The sequence below is a fragment of the Pan paniscus genome, chromosome 8 (assembly GCF_029289425.2).
Source record: "Pan paniscus chromosome 8, NHGRI_mPanPan1-v2.0_pri, whole genome shotgun sequence".
NCBI classification, from domain to species: Eukaryota; Metazoa; Chordata; class Mammalia; order Primates; family Hominidae; genus Pan; species Pan paniscus.
In genome coordinates, this window is record NC_073257.2 from 131,857,359 (window position 1) to 131,877,421 (window position 20,063).

Below are 20,063 nucleotides of genomic sequence, written 5' to 3' on the forward strand. Positions count from 1 at the left end.
GATCTGTTTCTCTGGAGACATGGTCATCCATATCCTGTATTGTTTTTTATATTTCTTTAAGTTGGTTTTCACCTTTCTGTGGTGTCTCCTTGAGTAGCTTAATAATCAACCTTCTGAATTCTTTAACTGTCAATTCAGAGATTTTTTTCTTGGTTTGGTTCTATTACTGGGGAGATAGTGTGGTCTTTTGGGGGTGTTATAGAACCTTGTTTTTGTCACATCACCAGAATTACTTTTCTGATTCCTTCTCATTTGAGTAGACTATTTCAGTGGAAAAATCTGGAACTCAAGTGCTGCTGTTCAGATTCTTTTGTCCCACAGGGCAATCCCTTGATGTGGTGTGTTCTCCCTTTTCCTAGGGATAGGGCTTCCTAGAGAGCCAGACTGCAATGATTGTTATTGCTCTTCTAGAAACAGTACAAATTTCAAATCAAGCTGCAGTTACTTCTTGGAAACACTGAACAAGTTGTTTTCAGTTGGTTACTTTGTTAATTCCATAATAGCATTTACAACATAATTACTGTTGTTCTTCAGGGCTTGGACTGCCTTTGCTCTTGACATATTTGCTTGTGACATGACCAGTTCCATGCCCTTAACTTCCACACCTGTTTTATCAACTTCTTCCTCTTCACTCTCCTCTTGTACAGTTGGGGTCTGTGTTGTTTCTTAAATGTTTGAGATAGATTTACGTTGAACTTTGAATTTCTCAGCAGCTGCTAGCTGTGCTTGCTGAGATAAATCTTCATTTTTGGTTCCCCCCAAAACTATGTAGGTATCCAAAGCAGGGCGCTTGTAGACATCTGGTTTTATGATGACAAAGAGGATATTCTTAGATTTCCAGATAGTGACTCTAGTAACCCCTGTAACCTGTTGAAGACCCAGTTTGGACATAGCCTTCTGTGCTTTCTTTTCACTCTGACTCCGTTTTGCTTTGCTGACTGGTTCTTTATTAATTTCAGCTGCTGTTGCCAGCTGGGCTTGTTGTGTGGTTGTCTGTGTGGAATCCTGTTCCTCAAACTCTGGTACTGATTCATCACTGTCAGATTCTGTTCCAGACCCTCTGTCAGCCTGGGGCTGCGGCAACTCCTGTTCCATAGCAGGGATGGTTTCTGTGGCTTTGCTGGACACTTTGCTCAGGGAATGCAGAATGCTTCCCCTTTTTTTGACGGGATTATTTGTTTTTCTCCTTGCTGATTTGAGTTCCTTGTAGATTATGGATATTAGTCAAAATATTGTTGGATGCATAGTTTGCAAATATTTTCTACCATTCTGTGGGTTGTCTGTTTACTCTGCTGATTATTTATTTTGCTGTACAGAAGCTTTTTAGTTTAATCAGGTCCCATGTATTTATTTTTGCTTTTGTTGCATTTGCTTTTGGGGTCTTAGCCATAAATTCTTTGCCTAGGCCAATGTCTAGAAGAGTTTTTCCTAGGTTTTCTTCTAGAATTTTTTATAATTTCAGGTCTTAGATTTCAGTCTTTAATCCATCTTGAGATGATTTTTGTATATGGTGAGAGATAGGAATCCAGTTTCATTCTTCTACATATGGCTATCCAGTTTCCCCAGCACCATTTACTGAACAGGGTGTCTTTTCCCTAATTTATGTTTTTGTATACTTTGTTGCAGATCAGTTGGTTGTAAGTATCTGGCTTTGTTTCTGGGTTCTCTGTACTGTTCCACTGGTCTACGTGTATACTTTTGTGCCAGTACCATGCTGTTTTGGCTACTATAGCCTTGTAGTATAATTTAAGTTGGATAATGTGATGCCTCCAGATTTGTTCTTTTTGCTTAGGATTGCTTTGGCTATTTAGGCTTTTTTTTGGTTCTATATGAATTTTAGAATTGTCTTTTTCTAATTCTGTGAACAATGATGTTGGTATTTTGATAGAAATTGCGTTGAATCTGTAGATTGCTTTGGGAAGTATGGTTATTTTTATGATATTAATTCTTCCAGTCCATAAGCATGACATGTATTTCCATTTGGGTCACTGTGATTTCTTTCAGCAGTGTTTTGTAGTTCTCCTTATATAGATCTTTCACCTCCTTGGTTAAGTATATTCCTAGGTATTTTATTTTATTTTATTTTTTTGCAGCTATTGTAAAGGGGATTGAGTTCTTGATTTGAGTCTCAGCTTGATTGTTGTCAGTATATAGTAGTGCTACTGATATGCGTACATTGATTTTGTAACCTGAGACTTTACTGAATTCATTTATCAAATCTAGAAGTCTTTTGGAGAAGACTTTAGGGTTTTCTAGGTATATGATTATATCATTGGAAAACATAGATAGTTTGACTTCCTCTTTTCCAATTTGGAGGCCCTTTATTTCTTTCTCTTGCCTGATTGTGCTGGCTAGGATTTCCTTCCTCTACATCTTTGCCATCAGTTGTTATTTTCAGTCTTTTTAATTTTAGCCATTCTAGTGGGTGTGTACTGGTGTTTCATTGTGATTTTTATTTGTATTTCCTTGATGACTAATGATACAGAGCATTTTTTCATGTGCTTATTTGCCATCCATGTCTTCTTTGGCAAAATGTCTGTTCAAATATTTTGCCTATTTGTCTTATTATTGAATTGTAAGCATTTTTTATGTACTTTGGATAGATGTAAGTTTTGCAAATATTTTTGCAAAAAGGGTTTTTTGAAGAGTAAAATGTTTATATTTTTGATGGAGTCCAATTTATCAAAAAAAAAAGTTCCTGCTTTTTGTGTCTTACCGAAGAAATCTTTGCCTAACCCAAAGTCATTAAGATTTTCTCCTGTGTATTCCAGAAATTTTATAGTATTAGCCCTCATATTTAGGTCTATAATGCATTTTGCATTGTTCTTTTCTTTTTTGCATGTGGATGAGCAATTGCCCCAGGGCCATGTGTTAGAAAGATTTTTTTTTTAATCCATTGCCCTGGCACCTTTGTTGAAACCCAACTGATCATTTATGTGTGTCTAATTCTGGACAGTATGCTATTTCATTGATGTCTATGTTTATTGTTTCATAACTGCTGCACTATTTTAAATGACTGAAGTTTAGGAAGATAAAAGAATAAAAAGCTTCAGGCAGCTCAGAAATAAAACTCTAATGAAAGGATGACCAATGGCACCCAAGTGTGTATTTTGGGGCATGCCAAATCACACTGACAATTTGCAGTGAAAAGAATTTCTATTTTGGGATTAAGCCTGCAATTAAGTTTCTCTATAAGGTTGCTTCTAGAATGCTCTGTGTCACCCTAACTCAGGGGTACCTCTGTATTTAGGGATACATAAAATAAACCAAACCTTGGACACTTACTCTGATCTTGTAGATAGGAAAAGGCAGAAAGTTTGTGCATGTTGCCCATCAGAGATGGCATGCTAGATGTTAAATTGCAATATCTCTGCAGAACAAGTTCTTACCAGCTAAAGATGAGATAACCCTCTTACTGATATGAAAGGTAAAAATACGTGTTGCTCTGTTTACTGGAAGTTTAGCATCCAATTTTTCTGTCTTTGATTGACAGCGTGACCTTGGCTATGAGTCCCTTACCTGAGATGCATCCCATCTCAGTAGGTAGACAACATAATTTTGTCTTTACTTGCCACCTGCCATCCATATGAGTAGGTTGAACTCACGAGTGAAGTACAAGGCTGAATCAGGTCAGAAGGGCATCAGTGTTCATAGTCTTAATCTCTTAATATCCTCTATTCCAGGAAACAAAGACATGATTAAAAAAATTGGCTCTGCATTCCTTTGGAAACAAAGAGTGAGCGGGTAATCATAGTTGGGCATGGAGGAAAGGTGAGTGGGTCACATGATATACTACCTGGCAAATTATCTGCGCCTAGGCTGTCCCCTTCCCCAACATCAGCATGGAAAATAGTTCACAACCTTTCTTTTTTTTTTTTTGAGACAGAGTTGCTCTATCACCCAGGCTGGAGGCCAGTGGCGCGATCTCAGCTCACTGCAACCTCCGCCTCCTGGGTTCAAGCGATCCTCCTGCCTCAGCCTCTTGAGTAGCTGGGATTACAAGTGCATGCCACCATGCCTAGCTATTTTTTTTTTTTTTCGTACTTTTAGTAGAGATGAGGTTTCACCATGTTGGACAGGCTGGTCTTGAACTCCTGACATCAGGTGGTCCACCTACCTTGGCCTCCCAAAGTGCTGGGATTATAGGTATGAGCCTCTGCACCTGGCCAACAAAACCATTTTCTTATACTTATTGAAATTAAGTTGCTTATATTTCAGTTAGATTTACCGAGCCACAGCTCTCTGTGTCCTGTATGCTTAGTGGATTTTTGTTGACTAGAATTGTTCTAACCACATTTCTTTAATAATCCACTACACAAATTCTACCCTTGTCTTCAAATGGCAACACGGTAGCCCAATCAACAGGGGCCTTGTTATTTGGAGCAGAGAGCTCCTGGTGGTTGCTGTTCTCCTGACCTAGCTTGTTCAGCCTTCCCAAGGTACGTGTCTGGGAGATAAGAGCTACCATTCATGAAGAGCGTCTTGTGATGTTTATCACGTCGGTTATTCTGAAGGCATCTCCCCACCCCCGCCCTTAATTGTGAAATTAAGACTAGCTATAGTAAAATTAGGAAACATGTGAAAAATCTAGAAAATCATCGTTAAAAAAATCCCCAAGTGCTAAATTTATGCTAGAGTATACCTCAAATAATGAATATCTCAAGTGAAAAATAATGTGCAGTATGAGTTTTTCCCCTAAATAAGAAAACTTTGTATAGGGTGTGTGTGTGTGTGTGTGTGTGTGTGTGTGTGTGTGTGTGTGTGGTCAGGAGCTCTCCTCTAACACTGATGTTAACTCAAGAATAATAGGTTGATTATTAGCACTGAAATTTAATTTTACAGGTAGGGAAACTAGGGCCCAGAGTGATGAGGTGATCCTCCTAAGGCCTGGAGTGATGAGGTGATTCTCCTAAGGTCCTACAGCCTCGATGTGGCAGTGTCCAGAGAAGCTCAGGTTCAGTGGTATCAATGGTTTTAGTCTTTTTGAGGTGTATTAGGCAGTTTCTTCAGAGAAACAGAACTACTAGGAGATATATACGTATTATAGGAATTGGTTCACATGATTATGGAGGCCAAGAAGTCCCATGGTCTGCCGTCTGCAAGCTGGAGAACCCGGCAATCCAGTGGTGTAATTCAGTATGAGTCCAAAGGCCCGAGAGACAGGAGAGCTGGTGTTGTAAGTCCTGGTCCAAGTCCAAAGGCCCAAGAACCGGGAGCACTGACGTCCAAGGGCAGAAGAAATTGGACATCCCAGCTTAAGCAGAGAGAGAGAAAATTCATCTTTTGACTGCCTTTTTGTTCTATTTGGGCCCTCAGTGGATTGGAGGATGCCATCCACATTGGTGACGGTGGTCTTTACTGATTCTAAGGTCTCTTCTGGAAATACCTTGACAGACATACTTAGAAATAATGTTTTATCAGCTATCTGGGCATTTCTTAGTCCAGTCCAGTTGGTACATAAAATTAACCATCACAAGGGGTCACCTTATCTAGTATAAATGTGCATGGCATAGGCTTTGTTGTAAACTGTTTCTTTTCGAAAAGCTTTCCTTCTCCTATTAGAATTTTACAGGTAAGGTGACCAAGCATTCTGTCTGCCCAGGACTCACAGGGTCTCTGGACTCAGCACTTTAGTGTGAAAACTAGGGAATGTCTGGAAAGGCCAGTATGAGTTGGTCACCCTAGTTTACAGGCGTTTGCATCTATTCACCTGGGTGGTTTTGCCATACATTTCCTGGTGACCTGTGGATTCCAGCCCAAGCTACATGAAAGGAAACAAGACGACTCTATTCTATGGCAAAGAGACAAACTGTGGCTCTCTCTGGGTTATGAGCTCACCTTAACCTAATCCTGCCTGTCCTTCCAGGGCAGCCCCCCCTCACTTCCTTTACCACCCTCCTGACTACCGTGGTTGTTGTCAAACACCGCGTGGATGGATAGAACTGAATTCTGTACTTACCATTTCACTTTCTGCTATCAAGTACTGTTGACTAAAGCTTCACTTAGAAAGGTTTTATCTTGGCAGAGGTATTTTAAGACCCTTTAGGGATCTTTGTCAGATCCTTGTGTCCCAGGCAGGTTAAGATCACAGACTCTGGAACCAGATAGTGTAAGTTAGAACCCTGGTGTTCTGCCGCTGTCTTGGCCGTGTGATCTGGGCAAGTACCATAACCTCTCTGTTTCTTAGTTTGCTTCTATCAAATGGGGATAATAATAGTACCCAACCCATAACAGTACTATGAGATTTAACTTAGTTGATATACATAGAGTGTCTAAGGCAGCACTTTGGCTATGATGAATGAGGTCTCAGTAGATTCTTTCTTGGCTGACTGGTTTGAATGCATATTCATGAGGCTAATTCCTTTACCTTTGCTGTCCACGTGCAAGGCGTGCATACTGAAAGTGAATATGGTTGTGGAGAAGATTCCTGGCTGCTCAAGCTGTTAAAGGATTCTGTCTGTGTGGTTCATTAGAATTCTAACTGCAGTGGGGCTTGCCTTGAAATGGAATCTTTAGGCACGAGGCCATCTAATGGTGTCCGCTTGAAGATTACTCTGTATAAGTACACTTTTTCATCTTCTAACTCTCCATTTAATATCAGTATGTTAGCAATTAAAAATAGTTTAAAAGCACATTCATGATAACTAATTTCAATTCATTGGAATAGATTTTTATCATATTTGATGCATAATTTCAATTTTATTGCTGAGATAAAAGGTCAATCTGATAGGCAACTGAAATAGAATATGTGCTTCACGGGAACTTTACCTTTAAGTTGTTATGTATCTTGGTGTAACTAATAAAGCATTTCTTACAGCAGAATTGCACCACAGAGTGAATCCATGAACTTCCTGACTGTCAAACCAAATCAAGCTACTTCAATCCTTGAAGAATAAAACTGTTCAAATTGCAGTGGCTTGTAAATTCCTAGCTTTGGGTGAAGGAATCTGCACTATCTTCAGAAGAAGGAATAAACATTTCCTGCCACCCAAAACCGTATTCCTCTTTCTCCATCTCTAGGAAATCTGGCCACAGATGATGACAGTGTGAAATGACGCAGTTGCTCCTGTGCTTGCCTGACCAGCACTCTTTACCCTCTTCTTCCAGTAATAAGGCCCCTCTCCCTTTTCTGGGGTACAGCTCATTCTTCTCCTCCAGGCATGTATTAGGGGCTGCGATTCATAGTACCCCGCCTCCCTTCCCACTGCAGTGGGCATCTGATCGACCTGCAATCCAGAGAAACAGAACCACTAGGAGATATATATGTATCATTGGAAGTTGGTTCACGTGATTATGGAGTCCAAGAAGTCCCATGCTCTACCGTTTGCAAGCTGGAGAACCAGGAGATTCCATGGTGTAATTCAGTCTGAGTCCAAAGGCCTGAGAGACAGGGGAGCTGGTGGTGTAAGTTCTGGTCCAAGTCCAAAGGCCCAAGAACTGGGAGCACTGATGTCCAAGGAGAGAAGAAATTGGACATCTCAGCTCAAGCAGAGAGAGAGAAAATTCATCTTTTGACTGCCCTTTTGTTGTATTTGGGCCCTCAGTGAATTGGAGGATGCCATACGCATTGGTGATGGTGGTCTTCTTTACTCAGTCTACTGAGTCAAAGGTCTCTTCTGGAAACACCCTGACAGACACACCTAGAAATAATGTTTTATCAGCTATCTGGGCATCTCTTAGTCCAGTCAGGTTGATATATAAAATTAACCATCACAAGGGGTCACCTTATCTTGTATAAATGTGCTAGATAAGAAAAGTTTTTGAAAAGAAACAGTTTAAAACAAAGCCTATGCCATGCACATTTATACTAGATGAGGTGTCCTGCCCTCCACCTTAGTTTCCTACAACTGCTGTAATGAAATGCCACAAACTGGGTTGCTTACCACAATAGAAATGGATTCTCTCACAGTAGTAGAGGGTAGGAGTCTTAAAGCAAGGGGATGGTAGAGGGTTGGTTCCTTCTGGAGGCTCTGAGTTAGAATCTGTTTCATTTCTCTGTCCCAGCTTCTGAGAGTTGCTGGCAACCCCTAGTATCTCTTGGTTTGTAGATGTATCACTCCAACCTGTGTTCAAACTTCTCGCTTCTTGTAAGGACACCAGTTATTGGACTAATACAATACAACCCCATCTGAACTTGATTACATCTGCAAAGACCCTATTTCCAAACAAGGTTACATTCACAGACACCAAGAGTTAGGACTTGCATATATCTTTTGGGGGAATACGGGTCAACTCCAAACACCCTCCTTCTCGTAGAGATTGGTCCAGTGATAAGCATATGACCCAAACTGGGCAGTGAGAGAGTTTCTCACTGGAGCTGGTGGGGGGCAGGCTTGACTCTCCACCTGAGAGTCTGCGTGACAGCCACGGGATGCTGGCCATTGTGGTTCCAGCCCCGTGGAGAAATCTGCCTGAGAGAAGGCAGCTGATGTGCAGAGAAAAGCCGAGAAGAGGAGGCAACATCCTGATGGGGTGCTTAGATCCTTACATCCAGACACCCCTTTCCTTGGTTTGCCCACACGAACCGTTAAATGTGTGCTTTTCTTTTTTGCCTTCTTAAACCATTCTGAGATAATATTTCAGTCACCTGCAACCCAAGGACACTGAATAATACCAGTTGAAGACAGCATTTGAAGATATGGGCAAGGACCCTAACATGGAAATGTTATCTTCTAGAAAAGTCTGTGCTTAGCCAAGACCATTCCAACATGCCTGTACTGTACCTGGCAGGTAGTGACGCATGTACAGGGACACATTCCATGTCTCAGGCCATGTGAATGCCCAGCTGGTAATGTGGCTTTTCAGGAGGCTGCTCTGGATCCTCACAATGGCAGACACAAGCTCTGACCTCACTTCATTTATTTATTGTTTTCCTCTCACAAGCTTATTCTGATCATCTATCATTTTAATGAGTTTACAAAAGAGACATTTTCCTGAATTCCTAAGAACAAAAGAATAATGTAGAATAATGTGCTTTTTCTAAGATGACATAAGCAATGCTGCAAGAACACGTGTCTTTTTCAGTTGCCCTATTCATGGTAAGCATTCTAAGATGACATTGCAATGCCACCGTAAAACTGCCACTCAGTGCCATTCAGCAGGCAGGAGGCTGTCTTCCTGTGGCACCTGCAGGACAATTTAAGCTGCAAATAATGAGACCTGGCAAAAGGAGCTTAAATAATAAGGAGCTTCTTATCTTATGTAACAAGAAATGCAGTCGCAGGGCTTCCACGTCATCAGTTCCTTGCTGCTTTCTCGCTTTCAGCTCTGCCATTTTCGGTGTGTGGGAAACATTCCCCCTCATAGTTGCAAAATAGCTTTGGGAGTTCCTGCCACTGAATGTGACAACATTTAGCAAAGGGGAGCAGTGTTTTCTCCTTTGTGTTTCTTTTTATTGGGAACAAAAACCTTTCTGTGAATTCTCCCACCTCTAACCCTGCCAGGCTTTCCTCCAATCCCAATGGCTCAGATTGAGTCACATGCAACGTTTGTTCCAATCACATGGAAGGGAATTGGATTCCCACAGTGGCTCAGTACTCAGCATTAACCCCTTGGGGCTGGAAACAGCCTGAGAAGCCAAGGACTCTCAACACCTGAGCAAAACTGGGAGCCAGTGAGCAACAAAGGGGGAAGGGCGCAGTGTGGGTTGTGCCACAGCACTTGGGGGGCCTTTGATGGAAACTGACGTCAGTACCCAGCAAGCTGCCCCACAACTCCTTGGGGTCAGTGGTGCATGAGGTATTGGTGAAATAGTAAATCCTGTGGAGTATTTCTTAGAAGGAGATGGATAGTGTTAAATATTTAGTGTAATTTAATATAACATGTTAAATATATATGACATAAAATATAGGATATCCCATTTTATATTTACTAAGTTAATAGCATATTGAGTATTAATATTAATATCCCATATTATATTTAATAAATTAATATTTAATGTTAAAAAGGCAAAAAATTAATGAACTAACAACCATCAGACTTAAGTAGAAAGAAAGTAGAATAAACCTAAATCAAATGAAAAAGTAATAGGTTAAGGACAGACATTAACAAAATAGAACACATTAGAATAACAATAGAAAAACATTTTCTGTCGAGAGGATCAATAAAGCCAATTTTATTCTTGAAAAGACTAAAACAAATGTCAAACTTTTGGTAAAAATGATCTAGAAAAGAAGAGAGAAACAAATAATATTAGAAATGAAAATATTAGGAATCAGACACTAAAATATAATATAAACCACTTTAAGCTTACAAACATTAAGTTTAGATAAAATGGACAAACTTGTCAAAAAATATACCCTACTAAAATTAACTTAAGGAGAAATTGAATATTGAATAGTCATATAATCTAAGAAAATTGAACCATTTGTTAAAAGTCTTTCCACAAAGGATATTCCAAATGGCTTTTACTGGCAATTTCTGTCAGACATTCCAGAAATAAATAATCCAAATTATATACAAATTATTCCAGAATATCAAAAAAGAAGGAACAATTCTCAAGTCATATTTTGAGAGTTGAATAACTTTGATTCCATAACCTGACAAAGGCTGAATGGGAAAGGAAGGTCACTTACAAACATGATTACAAAAATCCTACCGAAAATATTAGCCAGCCAAATCCTGCCTCCATTAGTTGTGTAAATCATGAACAAACTGGGTTTGATTTAACATTATAACATCAATTGAGGTAAATTATATTAATGGGTTAAGGGAGAAAAGTCTGTGATCATCTCAACATGTGCTGAAAAAGCAGTTGATGAAATTCAACACTTGTTCATGATAGAAACTCTAAGCAAACCGAAGACTGACAGTGTGTTTGGCTGGTCCATTGGCTGAGCAGCATTTTCTCAGAATGCTCCCTTAATGCTCAATGGAAGGCAGATGCCAAACTCCCCTGTTTTTTTGGGCTGCTTTCCCAGTTTTTACCATGTGTGGTTGTGTGAACGTTTCTTGTATCTCTTTATATATAATTATCTTTTATTTATTTATTTATTTTTGAGATGGAGTATCATTCTTGTCACCCAGGCTGGAGTGCAGTGCCGTGATCTCAGCTCACTGCAAACTCCGCCTCCTGGGTTCAAGCAATTCTCCTGCCTCAACTTCCCGAGTAGCTGGGATTACAGGCACCAGCCACCACACCTGGCTAATTTATATATTTTTAGTAGAGATAATGTTTTGCTATGTTGGTCAGGCTGGTCTCGAACTCCTCACCTCAGGGGATCCGCCTGCCTCGGCTGCCCAAAGTGTTGGGATTACAGGCATGAGCCACTGTGCCCGGCCTGATCTTTTATTTTTTCGAATAAAAAATAGGCACATATATATGCCATTCTCCTCTTTACTTTGTTTCATTTGACATACTATAGATATATTTTCTCTTTTACATATATATGTATATACCTACTTCTCTTTTTAGAGGTTACATAGAATTTCATTGTATATAAGCCATAATTCATGAACTATGTTAAGAAAAAATAATTCAGCCACCTGAAGACTGAGTGTAGCTTTTAACATGCATAGAATCATAATTGAGTTGGGGGGAATTAAAACCATATACCATAAAAAACTGGGCACTCAGCAGATTTCTGCCTCTTACAGAAAAATCTGGGCTCCTTACAGTTGTAAAACTACCACCCTGTGAATTGAGATTTGGGTGATTGTGACCACAGCACCGTTTGGAGGTCATCTTTCTGCATATAGGTATAAAAGTGAGAGAGGGCAAATCCAGCATTGCTTCTGGTGATGTGATCGGATAGTGAGAACTTGACTACAAATTCTATGAACACAAGTGCTTTCATCCTAAAAAGTCTTGTAACCACTCCCACTCCTCCCCACACTCTCAGCACCCCTGAAATTTGTTAGGCTGTTCATTTCAAGTCACACACAGAGTCTATGATTTCCAGTTTGGTGGACTGGCTAAGGGGCATGAAGGGGCCAGGCAGTCACGTTCTGGAATTGAAAGGCATCTGGGTGGAGGGAGAGAGAATCCAGTCTCCACCGCACACCACTGCAGGTTTTGGCAAGTTACTTGTGCTCCCCTGAGCCTCTCTTCCTCATCTTTAAAATGGGCAGGATGCTACACACCTTACATGGTGTTTGTGAGACCTAAAGATAAGCCTCCCTGTCCACAGAGGGGTTAGTTTAAGAATGTAGCAAATATCATTGTTTTTGGAAAACATTATTCCCGAGAATAGTTTTTACATGGAGTCAGGTGGCGTTTCTGTTTGTGCACATGCCTCACAATTAGAGTAATGGTGAGAAAGTTATGAAAAAAATAACATCTGGGCTAATCAGCTGTCAGCGTTCACCTGTCTTTTTCACTGGGCCCTTCCCTGAGCATTGAGGAACAACGGGGGCAGTCACTGGAAAATTCCTGGAAGAAACAGAGGGAGGACTTTAACCACCCTTCACCTCAATAACTGACTTAAAAATCCCAATTAGGCATTTCTCTCTGTCCCCAAAGTCCCTTGCCTTTTGCCCTTCTACTAGGGATCTCTTTGCTTCCCTGTGCAGGGCTCAGCCTAACTTGCTCAGCCAGTTGCATCAATGCAGGTAACAGATCCTGCTCTCACCTAGAAGCAGTTTAGTGACCTACAGTTTTACTGGAACATAACATTTGAGGTCTCATCATACTTGCTCACTCAGAATTCTTAGCAGAATGTCTTTTCAACAGGATAAGATGTCATGCCAGTTGCTAAAAGAGGATGTTTCCTCCTCATATTTTTGTGTCAGCAACATTGGTTGTGGGCATGTGAAGCTGCCAGAAGCCTCTTCTTTCACTGTGGTAGCCCTGATTGCTGTTGCATCTGTTATCCTGGCCACCTCTGGCTCTCCTTGGTTACACACAGCTGTTCCTGGTTACGCGCAGATTCCTCCTAGACACCTCCAATCCCCATGCTACTCCCCCCATGCTCCCTAAGCACTTGTCCTGGCTGTAGGGAAGTCAGTGTTGTGGCTTGAGAGCCCATCTGACTGGACCATGATTTAACCTCTGTTATAGCCCTGGAGCCAAGCACAGTAGCTACCCAGGGCAGGTACCCAAAAATCTTTGTGGAGTAAATCCATGAATATCCACAGACCACCCAGTGTTGTCTATTCTCCACATAACCTACACTTTCTGGTTGTGGAAGGAAGAATGCATCACTTTCCCTACACTTTCTGGTTGTGGAAGAATGTATCAGTTTGCTAGAGCTACTCTAACAAACAGCACGCAACAGAAACTTTTTTGCCCCACATTTATGTTGATTAAAAACTGACATAAACAAAACCTGTACAAAAAATATCCCAAATCCCATATCACTTTGAAGAGTCATCTTGAGAGACGTTATGACCTGTGACCCCCTCTTCCTCTGCCACAGCCACGTCCTCTTCCTCTACCTCTGCCTTGGTTTCTTCCTGCAACAGAAATTTATTATTTCCCAGTTCTGGAGAGTGGAAATTGGAGATCAAGGTGTTGGGAGGATTGATTCTTTCGAAGGGCTGTCAGGGAGAGTCTATTCCAGGCCTCTCTCCTGGCTTTTAGTGGTTTGTTGGCCATCTCTGATGTTCCTTGGCATGTAGACACGTGACCCTGGTCTCTGCTTTCATGCTCACATGATACTCTCCCTGTGTATTCGTCCATTCTCGCATTGCTATAAATATCTGATACTGAGTAATTTATTAAATAAAAGAGGTGTAATTGGCTCACAGTTCCGTAGGCCATACAGGAAGTATGATGCTGGCATCTGCTTGACTTCTGGGGAGTCCTCAGGAAACTTACAATTACGGTGGAAGGTGAAGGGGAAGCAGGCTCATCTTACGTGGCTGGAGCAGGAGCAAGAGAGAGAGTGGGTGGGGGGGCAGGGGCTACATACTTTTAGACAACCAGATCTGGTGAGAACTCAGTATCATGAGAACAGCACCAAGGGGTATGGTGTTAAACCATTCATGAGGAACCACACTCATGATCCAGTCACCTCCCACCAGGCCCCACCTCCAACACTGGAGAATATAGTTTGACATGAGATTTGGTGGGGACACAGAACCAAACCATATCACTCTGTGTGTGTGCCTGTGTCTAAATTTTTCCCTTTGATGTGGACACCAGTCATATTGGATTAGGGGCCCATGCTGCTTTAGTATGACCTCATCTAACTTTATATTGAGCTGCCTGTGGTCCCAGCTATTCAGGAGGCTGAGGCAGGAAGAATCGCTTGAGCCCAGGAGCTCAAGACTGCAGTGAGCTATGATTGTGCCACTGCACTCCAGCCTGTGCAACAGAACAAGACTCCATCTCTAAAATGACCCTGTTTTCAAATAGGGTCCCATTCTGAGGCCCTGGGCACTAGGACTTCAATGTATGTTACCAAACAGTGTAGTTACTTCCCTTGTTCTCAATTCTCTTTTGCTGTTTCTCCATTTATATCAGAAAAGATTGAAACTTTGATAGCTTTCTGTAAAGTATGAACACTGCTGAGGAGGCACATAAGGAGATGTTCCTTATATTTACATAGTTTTTGATTTTTGTCTGAAAATGACAACTGAGGTTGAGAATCTTGGTGGTCAGATAAACAGCACTATTCCATCCGGACCTTGTGTAATTCCTGGGAGTAAATCACTGTTTTCTCTTTGGGATCAGTGACTTGCATCAGGATACCTCAGTTTTAGCTGTGTGCTTTTGTGTAGTGAAATGCAGTGAGGTCTTGTGATTCCAGGGACACGAGAAAAAAAAAGTTGTTAGAAGAAACCGGATAGGATAGAAATAGCAAACCTTTTTGATAGAGAACACTGACGCTGAACACTGGACTCATTCAATCCTCCCTACAACTCTCCGCAGCCCCCCAAGAAGCGCAAAAGAGCTGTCTGCGCCTCTTGTCACCACCCCATTTGCTGACCCTGGGTCGCTGCGCATGGAGCGGCCCGCAGGCGGCGCAGGAGGGACAAGGATCCCCGTCTGGCCCCGGTGCGCGGCTCGCGGCTCTTCCTGGCCCTCTCCGGAGTGACCAAAGTACAGAGGGAGAGAATTCGGAAGGTGCAGTGTGACCCTGGCTCCTCGCTCTAGCCCGCCAGCGCCCACAGTGTCTCTGAGAGTACACAGTCCCCTGGAGGAACGCGGCTGCCTTCGTAGAGGGCCCTCGAGGAGCTCGGTGCTGGGGCTTCGCTCTTGTGTGAGGCCGTCGTGCGTTGCAGTTAATTGTTGCACCTGTATTTCTGGTCGAGAAGCTGTACTGCTAAGATGCGTGCTCCTGCTGAGAGCGCAGCTCCGGGTGTGACAGTTCAGTGCAGCTGGGGCGTGACCCCACCGCACGCTGGCCGGGCAAGGTCACCGCTCCTTCGCCAGCGGGGCCTATTCCCTTTGGAGCTTCTCCAGCTTCGTGGCCTCCACCGGCCTGTGGCTGCTGGTCTTTGGGCAGTTGTCCATTCATTAATAGCTCCCTCAGAGGTTGGGGCAGAGGAAGTAAAAGAAGCAAAAAACAAAACAAAACAAAACAAAAAAAACCCAGTGTTGAATCTGGCAGAGGAGATGCTGGCAGAAATGAGACTGGAGCAAATGGCTGCAATGCCTGGAGGGAATTTGCATTCACCCTGGCATCTGCGTGGAAGTCAGCGCCCAGCACCCCGCCTGGCAGCATCTGTCACTGCTCCAGGAGCATCCAAGACAAGCCTACACTGGGTTCCGCTGGGAAGCCAGTATGAAGGCTTGGTCCCCAAATGTCACTGCTAAGAGACACACATTTTGCTTGGAGAGAGAGAGGGAGACAGGCTGGTTGTGCAGGACCTCTCTGTTCACCCGGAAGTGACAGAAAACATGTCCCATAGGATCCCAAGCCAGGGACACACCAGGGGACTGGGATGGTTTTGAGGGCTAGGTAAACATAACATTTTGTGCACAATTCCATGGAGTTCACAAATCAGGTGGTCCCTCTCTGGTTAAGAATTTCTTATGGATCAGAACAAGGATCTCTGAAGGATATGCTCACAGAGTGGGCTGCTGGTAGGTGATTAGCCAGGATTGGAGGTTGGTGGGGGAAGAAGTAGAAAGGGGACAGGCTGGATGGAGTGCAAGAAGAAGAGCCGAATCTGGCCAGCCTCACTGTCTTGCCCGGGGCTGATCTGGACTTTTTACCTTAGGGCTGACTCAGTGCTGTGGTTAACAGGTCAGAGGTAACCGCCTTGCTCTTGGAGGAATGGGAAGAATGCTGGCCTGTGAGTGACCAAATACTGTATAGACATACATGCATCTCTGTTTTCTTCTCATTAAACTGGGATGCCACCTTCCCAGAATGGCCTGTGGTTGGGAGGCTGGGTTCTGCAGCTGCAGCACTGCCTCGCTCCCCATCCAGCTCTGCTGCTTTCTTTCGATGGAAACATGAACATCTCTAAGCCCGGACAACCTCTTAATAAACAACAGAAATACATTGGAGAGAAATACAGCAGGGGTGGGAGTGAGGAGAAACCTTTAAGAGACTTACCTGTTGAAGATCAGAACCTGCATTCTCCATGCTGCGAGGTGATTTTTTTTTAAACGAAGTGCCCATGTGGATCTGACATCTGCTTTCTGAGTTTGTGTGGATGAGACACACACTCTAGAGTTTGTCAGAGAAGATTCTAGAGAATAGAACTGGTCTCACCTGGGATCATGCAAGACAAATCAATAGCAGCTGTTAAGATAATTGTATATAGGACTGTAGTCTTGGGAAACCACAATATGCTAATCACTTGATTTAATTTTGTGACTATCTGCAGATGTGGATATGAATTTAAATTGCAACCTCACAATGTTGTGTCTACAGGTACAGGTTAAACTGAAGGAAGGTGGAAGGGTTTAAGATTTCAAGTTAAATTTCAAGTCTCAAGTAAGCCAAGTCAATGTAAGTCATTGCTGATTTGGAGCAAGTCTTTGTAAAACGTACCTGATTTGCTTTAGCATTGTGAGTTCTCTTAATTGATGCTTGCCTAATTTTGTGGGACTTGGTTTCAAATTTTACAATGGCTTTTGACTCCACTCCCCATTCTTGTACGTAATAGGTACAACAAAAATTGCTTGAATAAACTAGTAGAGTGAAAGTATTTCCATAGCTCCTGAAGACCAGATTCTGAGTATGGTAAAGATGGCAGCAACCAAAGGGCCAAGCCAAAACTAGGTTCTGCTCAGTCATTCTACCTCTCTTGGGAGCCTTTAAAATAATGAACCTACAGCTTTTTTTGGGTTAAGAATCCCTCTGAGGCCTTGATGAAATTATTGCCCCCTCTCTAGATGATGCAGATAAACACACATTTTGTGCAAAATTCCAGGGAGTTCACAAATCAGGTGGTCCATCACTTTGGGAGGCTGAGGTGGGCAGATCACTTGAGGTCAGGAGTTCGAGACCAGCCTGACCAACATGGTGAAACCCTGTCTCTACCAAGAATATAAAAAATTAGACAGGCATGGTGGCATGCGCCTGTCATCCCAGCTACTTGGGAGGCAGAAGTTGTGGTGAGCTGAAATCACACCACTGCACTCCAGACTGGGTGAGAGAGCAAGACTCCGTCTAAAAAAAAAAAAAAAAAAAAGAAGAATTTCTTAATGCATCAGAACAAAGATCTCTGAAGTAAGAAAAAAAAGATAAAAAAAGAATTTCTTAATGCAAACCTCTGTCTGTCTTATGTTCTCTGATACGAATAGAGATTCTGAAAGAGAGGGATGTTGTGTTTATGACTTGAGGCAAGGGGAGGTGGACTGTCAGTAGCTTATCATTTTCATCAGTTTCCCCCTATCTGAAGATGTGCAAAAAATTCTAGAGTGAAGAGAGGAAGACAAATATGATGGTATCCAGACTTTAGGGCTTGTTCTGTTTACTGATTCTCTAATTACCAGTTTGGTGCAATAGTATTTATTTCCTTGGTTTGTTTCTTTCCTTCTTCTCAAGGAAGATAACAGTAGGAGATTTATTTGGGAACCTTGGACAGTTCCTAGTGCACGCATTGCATTGTGTTCTGTGCCTGCATCTCCTGAAATAGATCCCAAGGAAAAGCAGTCTTTAGAATAATAATATGTTTTCTTGTCAACACTGACAAATTGGACTTTTTTCCCCTACAGTATTGAGGAATTTCTGGGTGAAGATGCTGCACAAGTGTAGCTTTCAGATTTGCATTCAGTTTCTGATTCCAACTTTGCATCATTGCTTATGAGTTACTTTCTATGTACATTCAGATATGTCTCTTTCCTAGTCATTGTCCTGTGCAAATGTTCAACTTGAAAAGAGTGTGTCTAAGGAACAGCAGTGTGTTCAGATGTTCTCTCCTCCTATGGCCCCATGTGGAAAGAATTGCACTAGGAATTGCATTATCTCTTCCACCCATTCAGCTTTGAACCTGCTTTAGCTAATTTCTGGTTGCAGGCAGCAGAGTTATTTTAAAGTCCTGATAAGTTATTTTAGAAGTGAAGTAGTTTTTAACTCTAGGGTATTTCTTTCTGGGAGGGAAGAGTTGAGAGTCATGGCCTGGGATTCATAATTAACTTATCTCTCTTGTACAGTACATTTCCTTAGAGTAGGGTTTTATGTGGAGATGGGGCAAATATAATAAGGCTTGAGCCAGCAAAAAGTGAACTTTCCAGTGTTCTCAGATTCCCTGATTTGTTTAAAACTCAGGTTTTTCCCTGTGCAGGGGCTGGATCCTGAGTATGGATGGAGATTCATGTCCTAGAGGAGCTTCTGAGTGCTATGGTGCATGGTGTTTCCGTGAACCTGAGGGGCTGTCTTGGGGTGGGAGAGTTTGCTCTCCCACACCCAAGGTACTCAACAAAAGGCAGACATAACCATGACACAGCTTTAAAGAAAGAAGTTTGGGAGATGTTGACATTTGCATTTTTTTTTCTTATAAGAATGGACATAGGAGATGGTAGATAGAATATTGTGGCTGGGAGGTTCCCTACTCAACTAAACCCATAGTCCTGTAATTAAATCTGTATCTCTTCAGAAGATTATGACCCATCCAAAGAATTCCACACTTCACTTTTGAGTGATGTGGAGGGCAGCAGGCCTGCTCTCATAAATATGTTTTTACTATAAGCATTTATTATACCATCCTCTTACTTAGTTGTTAAAATTTCCATATAGCATTTATTAAGGTAAATGCCTTGTTTTATAGAATTTAAAAAATTGAGGTGAAATTCACATAAGATAAAATTAGCAATTTTAAAGTGAAAAATTCAGAGGCATTTATACATTCACAATGTTGAAAAGTCACACCTTTATCTAATTCTAAAACATTTTCTTCACCCCAAAAGGGAACCCCGTATCCATTAAGCAGTTGCTCCCTATTCTCCTCTTTCCCTAGCTCCATGCAACCATCAATTGGCATTCTGTCTCTATGAATTCACCTATTCTGATATTTAATATAAATGGAATTATATAAGCCCAGAAATAAACCTCCACATATACAGTCAAGAAATCTTTCATAAGGGCATTAGGAACACACAGTGGGGAAAGGATAATCTCTTTAAAAAATGGTGCTGGGAAAACAATATCCATGTGAAAAAGAATGAAATTAGATTCTTACTTTACACCATATACAAAAATTAACTCAAAATGGATTAAAGACATAAATATAAGACTTAAAATCATAAAATGTCTAGAAGAAAACATAGGGAGAAAGTTCCTTGACATTCGTTGGTGATGATTTTTTGGATATGACATCAAAAGCACAGGAAACAAAAGGAAAAATAAGCAAGTGGGACTCCATCAAACTAAAAATCTCCTGCACAGCAAAGGAAACAACCTGCAAAATGAAAAGACAACCTCCTGAAGTGGCAGATCAAAAAAGAAAAGAAAAAAAATTAAGAAAAAAGAAAAGATAACCTACAGAATGGGAAAATATATTTGCAGACCATAGATCTTATAAGGGGTTAATATCCAAAATATATGAGGAACTCATACAACTCAATAGGAAAAAATCAAATACCTTGATTAAAAAATGGTTGCAAAGAACCTGAACAGACATTTTTCCAAAGAAGATACGCAAATGGCCAACAGGTATATGAAAAGGTGCTTAATTTTGCTAATCATCAGGGAAATACAAATCAAAACCACAATGAGATATCA

At 41.6% G+C, this 20,063-nt stretch overlaps 1 pseudogene; it reads right to left on the reverse strand.

Moving 5' to 3' along the window:
- Positions 1 to 480: 480 nt before the first annotated feature.
- Positions 481 to 16,478, reverse strand: LOC100983828 (nascent polypeptide-associated complex subunit alpha-like; annotated as a pseudogene).
- Between the last annotated feature and the right edge of the window lie 3,585 nt (positions 16,479 to 20,063).